The 6129-nt window shown below is 38.3% G+C and overlaps 1 pseudogene; it reads left to right on the top strand.

Annotated features, from left to right (window-relative positions):
- The first annotated feature begins 3035 nt into the window (after nucleotides 1–3035).
- LOC136226093 (heat shock cognate 70 kDa protein-like) lies at nucleotides 3036–5249 on the top strand (annotated as a pseudogene).
- The last annotated feature ends 880 nt before the right edge of the window (nucleotides 5250–6129 follow it).

Consider the following 6129-nt stretch of genomic DNA (forward strand, 5'->3'; position numbering starts at 1 on the left):
TCTAATTCGCCACGCTGAATCCCAGGGTTTGATACAAGGCATAAAATTAAGTCGATCGTGTCCACAGATTTCCCATTTATTTTTTGCTGACGATTCGCTTATTTTTGGCAAAGCTAACCCGACTGACGTCTCTACTATTGCTGGGATTTTGAAGGATTATGAATTATATTCGGGTTAGATGGTTAATTTTGACAAATCTGAGATGTTTTTTTAGCAGTCAGGTTCAAGATAACATGCGGTCCCAGCTACTCCTAATGCTAGGAGTAAAGGAATCTAGAGGCTTACCACGGTATCTTGGTCTTCCAACCATCGTCGGAAGATCAAAGAAATAGGCATTTTCAGAGATTAAGGAGCACATATTATGATGTATTGTAGGATGGAAAGAACGTTTGCTATCCGCTGGGGGGAAAGGAAATCCTTGTTAAAACTATTGTCCAGGCCATTCCCCAGTATCAAATGTCTTGCTTCCTACTTTCGGACACCTTTTGCTTGGAAATTCAGCAGATTATCAGCCGCTTCTGCTAGGGGTGATGATAAGAAACGGCCTTTGTACTGGTTATCCTGGGAAGCTATGTGTTAGTCAAAGGAGAATGGTGGCTTGTGATTTAGGTGGCTTAAATCTTTCAATACTGCTCTTGTGGCAAAGCAATATTGGCGGATCATGGACTCCCAAATTCACTTTGTGCTCGGGTCCTAAAAGCTAAATATTTCCCACACTCAAATTTCATATCGGCACCCCTTGGAGCTAACCCGAGTTATTTCTAGCGTGGCATGCAAACGGCAACAGAGCTTGTATGCCAAGGGATAATGTGGCGAGTGGGTGGGGGTACTGACATTAGTATTTGGGATGATAATTGGGTGCCTGGCCTTAATCCAAAATGCCCCTTGGTAAGCACATCCACACCGAAACCTTTAACTGTTAATGAGCTTATTTGCTTTGACAGGTGCGAATGGAACCTTGAGCAGCTGCAAAATCATTTTGTCAAATCAGACTGGGATGAAATTCAGAAGATTAAATTAAGCTCACGACGACCAAATGACAAGTGGTACTGGGGATTAACACGAACGAGGCATTGCTCGGTAAATTCGGCCTACTTCCTAGCTGAACAGACCCGTGAAGGCCATACCAGCAAGGCGTCATCCTCAGTATCAGTTTCAACGTGTTTCTGGAAAAAGTTGTGGCATACTAATATCCCTACAAAAATTTGACATTTCCTCTGGAAATTGTCAAAAAATATTCTGCCGGTTAATACGAACTTGAGTAAACGTGGAATTAATTGTTCATTGATGAGTGCCTGTTGCTCAGCTTCGCGCGAGGACATCCTACATGCGATAAAGTCATGTGTTGCTGTTAAATTGCTTTGGAAAACTGCTGGTTTTCATTTCGAGTTGATAAAATGCAGGTTACTCGTGCTTTTTCTTGGTTATAGCAGTGTATTGAGCGATTGAGTAAAAAAGATTTCATCCATGCGGCTTTTCTTATGTAGTGGATTTGGTATCGACGAAACAAATTCATCCACGGGGAAGAATGGATCGATGACGAGTTAATACAAGTAAATGCGCTGAATCGGGCACATGAATGGCAGACGAGCTCAGCGAGTCCGCATATTTCGTCAAACAGACATTCTAATGATGTGATCCTAGACCCTTACAAGGCTTGGAGTCCACCCCCTCCTGGTATCACAAAAATTAATTGTGACGCCTCAATTAGGGAGAATGGCTTAGTCGCAAGGGCCGGATTAATAGCTAGGAATGAAGTTGGGTAAATTCTAGCTACAACGGGGCTGCCTCTGGAACCATGTGCCTCTGTTGAAGACGCTGAACTCCAAGCTATTTTGGTCAGGCTACACTTGGCCAATGACTGCTCCTTTCACCGGGTTTGCATCGAGTCGGATGCAAAAATTGTCATCGACACGCTTCTTCAGAAAAGAACACCAACGACAGAGTTACGTTTTATTTATGATGATATTTTTGGTTTGAGTTTGGTTTTTGACTTATGTTCCTTTTCTTTTACCCTGAGGGAAGGAAACATCCATGCTCATAGATTGACAACCTGGGCCAAGGATGCAAACTCCCCTCTTGTTTTCATTGAGGACTGCACGAATTGTATCTAGGATTTTGTTTGTTCGGATGCCGAAAGGCTTGATTAATATTAAGGTCCATCTTCTCTTTAAAAAAAAAAAACTTAACTCATAATTGAAACTAAAAATATCATACAATATTAATCATAACCGATTGAAAATATAAAACAATTAAACCGATAAACGAAACTTAAAATATCATAAAATATTAATAAATCAAACCGACAAATATAAAAAGAATAGTATAAAAAAATCGAATCAAAATTTTATTCCAATTAAGGAAGGATCTAATTAGTAGTTTCAACGTACATTGAAAATCTAACTGATGATTTTAGAAATTTAGGGATTTAATTCACTTTTTTAAAATGTAGGTTTAAGATAACTTAGGGTCCGTTTGTTTTACATACTGTTTGCTGTTACGGTTTGTTGTTTGCTGTTTCTGTTTACTGTTGCTGTTTGCTGTTACGGTTTGTTGTTTGCTGTTGGAAAAACTACTTTTCCAAAAAGGAGAGATTCCCTGTTTTTGTAAAAGGCTGCTTTTCAGGTGTTAAAGGCAAACAGAAAGTCGCTAACCAAACACCTAAAACTCTCTATTTTGAAGTAAAAATGCAAACATGAATATAAAAAGAAACCCAAACGCTCCTTTAGAAGATTAGATATCAGATTGATTTTTAAGATATAAATTAGATATCTAATTAAACTTTAAATACAAAAATTTATCTTTTATTTATTTCGAGGCACTCTCCCTCCACCACTGCCAACACCCAATCAAACTTAAGAATGTGTTTGAAAAGGCGGCTAAAAGCCAGGTTTAATTAATTTCAACATGGCGGGAAAAGGAGAGAAACAAAAGGTCATGTACATGTGGTAAATGGCTTCGACCAAAATTCTATACAGTATACATATTGATAGTATTGAAGTTAAAACTAGAAATTTCTAATTTCTGAATCACTGATTTCTGCTGCAATGGCTGGAAACGAAGAAGGACCAGCGATCGGTATCGATCTCGGAACCACCTACTCATGCGTCGGCGTTTGGCAACATGGCAAAGTGGAGATCATAGTCAATGATCAGGGCTTTCGAACGACCCCTTCTTATGTTGCTTTCACTGATACCGAGCGTCTGATCGGTGATGCTGCCAAGTATCAGGTTGCTACGAACCCTATCAACACTGTTTTTGGTATGTACACTACTTCCTATCTAATTTCTTACTTTTCTTTCTGTCTGCATCAACATAACATATTGTTATTTTTGTGATTGAGTGTGAATCGAGCTTAGATTCTATTGCTTTTGGTTTTTGGTGTTGTTGTTTCGATTTCGTTTTGATGTTTGATTACATTCGGTATCAAATGAGTTGTTAGAACTTTAAGAAAACAGTAATTTTGGGATTACATATTCTGCACATTGATATTTAGATGCATACTTGTGTTGTTTACTCGATCAGTTCGGAAAATTTCGTACTCTTACGGTCTATACCTATCACAGATGCGAAGAGATTGATTGGTAGAAGATACTCTGATGCCACTGTACAGAGTGACATGATGCTATGGCCATTTAAGATAGTTGCTGGTCCTGGTGATAAGCCTATGATTGTTGTTACATACAAGGGTGAGGAGAAACAGCTTTAGGCTGAGGAGATATCGTCTATGGTTCTTATTAAGATGCGTGAAATTGCTGAGGCCTATCTTGGATCAACTGTTAAAAATGCAGTGGTTACTGTTCCTGCTTACTTCAATGACTCTCAGCGTCAGGCAACCAAAGATGCTGGTGCGATAGCTGGCCTTAGTGTTATGCGTATTATCAATGAGCCTACTGCTGCAGCCATTGGTTATGGTCTTGACAAGAAGGGAATCAGCGCTGGGAAGAAGAATGTATTGGTCTTTGATCTGGGTGGTGGTACCTTTGATGTCTCACTGCTTACCATTGAAGAGGGTACTATTGAAGTGAAGTCCACGGCTGGTGACACCCACCTTGGAGGTGAAGATTTTGATAACAGAATGGTAAACCACTTTGTTCAAGAGTTCAAGAGAAAGAATAAGAAAGATATATCTGGAAATCCTAGAGCTCTTAGGAGATTGAGTACTGGCTGTGAGAGGGCTAAGAGGATTCTCTCGTCCACTGCTCAGACAACTGTTGAGGTTGATTGTTTGTTTGATGGTATTGATTTCTACTCAAACATTACCCGTGCCAGATTCGCGGAGTTGAATATGGATCTTTTCAGGAAGTGTATGGAGCCTGTTGAGAAGTGTTTGAGAGATGCCAATATGGACAAGAGCAGTGTCGATGATGTCGTTCTTGTTGGTGGTTCTACTAGGATTCCAAAGGTACAGCAGTTGTTGCAGGAATTCTTCCATGGAAAGGAGCTTTGTAAGAGCTTAAATCCGGATGAGGCTGTTGCGTATGGGGCAGCTGTACATGCTGCAATTTTGAGTGGAAACTTGCAGGATCTTCAGCTCTTGGATGTCACCCCTCTGCCACTAGGATTCCAAACTGTTGGAGGTGTTATGACGGTTGTGATACCAAGGAATACTACCATTCCTACAAAGATGGAGAAGGAATTCAGCACAGTAGATGACTACCAGTCCAGTATATTGGTACAGGTATATGAGGGGGAGGGAGCACTAACGAGAGAAAACAACTTACTCGGGAAATTTTTGCTTTCTGGCATTCCTCCTGCTCCAAGGTGTGTCCCTCAGTGCACTGTGTACTTTGAAATAGATTGCAATGGTATCTTAAATGTTTCTGCTGTGGAGAAGACAACTGGGAGTAAAAACAACATAACAATCACTAATGACAAGGGAAGATTGTCCAAGGAAGAGATTGAGAAAATGGTAAAGGAGGCTGAGAAATACCAGGCTGAATATGAGGAAAATAAAAAGAAGACTGATGCTAAAAATGCATTGGAGAATTATGCGTATAACATGAGAATACTGTGACCGATGATAATATCAGCTCGAAACTATCGCCAGAAGACAGAAAGAAGATTGAGGATGCGATTGAGGAAGCTCTTGAATGGTTGGAAGCAAACCAGCTAGGTGAGGCAGATGAGTTTGAGGATAAGATGAATGAGCTAAAGAGCATATGCATTCCTATCATTGCCAAGATCGATGAATGACGATGAAGTTTTTCCCACTGCTAGAGAATTTTTTGCTAAATATTAGTCCTTAAAACTTTCTATTAATGATAGGGTCCGTCCGGATCATGACAATTGACATTATTATCTAGTAGTAGTAGTTTGTCTTTAATTAATTAAAACTTTTGTTTGTGATCTGATTGAAGATGCATCAATGTTTGAACAAATTCAATTTTTCACACCTTGATCAGATAAAATTTCATCCTTTTTTTTAGTTCTCTATTTAGTAATTTTGTTGGAAACTTTACTGTGTTTTTTACAGAAATTGGATTGAATTTTGGGTTTTCTTTGATAGTCGGCCACAATGTTTTATTATCCTTTTAAATAATCTCTCCTGAAGGTACCATTTAACTTTATATTGAAGATATTTTAGCATGTTCGAATGGTGGTTGATGTTCGACTCTGTAGTTTGTATCTGCAACTAGATATATTTGATATTAGAAACTCAAGGATCTGCCTTTCATCCATATACTGATGTTTATAGCTACTAGAAGGTTTAAATCTCAGGAGCTACAATGTCCAGTTTTGAAGTATAATGAAAGTAAATGTTAAGTTTAGGTGTATGATTGTAATTTACCCGTTAAATCTTGGTATGAAATACATTGAAGAACATGGTGTCACTTGTTGTTGATCAGAGCAAAGGATACGAATAGAGTTTGCCTTGCAAAGGCCCTAAACAACCTGAAACTTTTAACAAAATGTTCTTTTAAATTATTTAGCTTTTTTTTTTTTTTTAATTCTATATCTTTTTAATCATATATAATCACATCTTATTTATTCATATATTAACTATAGAAAAAAATGAAATAATACTTCTGTTTGTTATTATGTATCATTTCTATGATGATTTTTGTAACGGTACATATAGGAAAATGGAAGAAAATGGAAAATATTATGTAGTTAATCAGTTCTGTT

This window comes from Euphorbia lathyris, chromosome 4, assembly GCF_963576675.1.
Source record: "Euphorbia lathyris chromosome 4, ddEupLath1.1, whole genome shotgun sequence".
In the NCBI taxonomy this organism is placed as follows: Eukaryota; Viridiplantae; Streptophyta; class Magnoliopsida; order Malpighiales; family Euphorbiaceae; genus Euphorbia; species Euphorbia lathyris.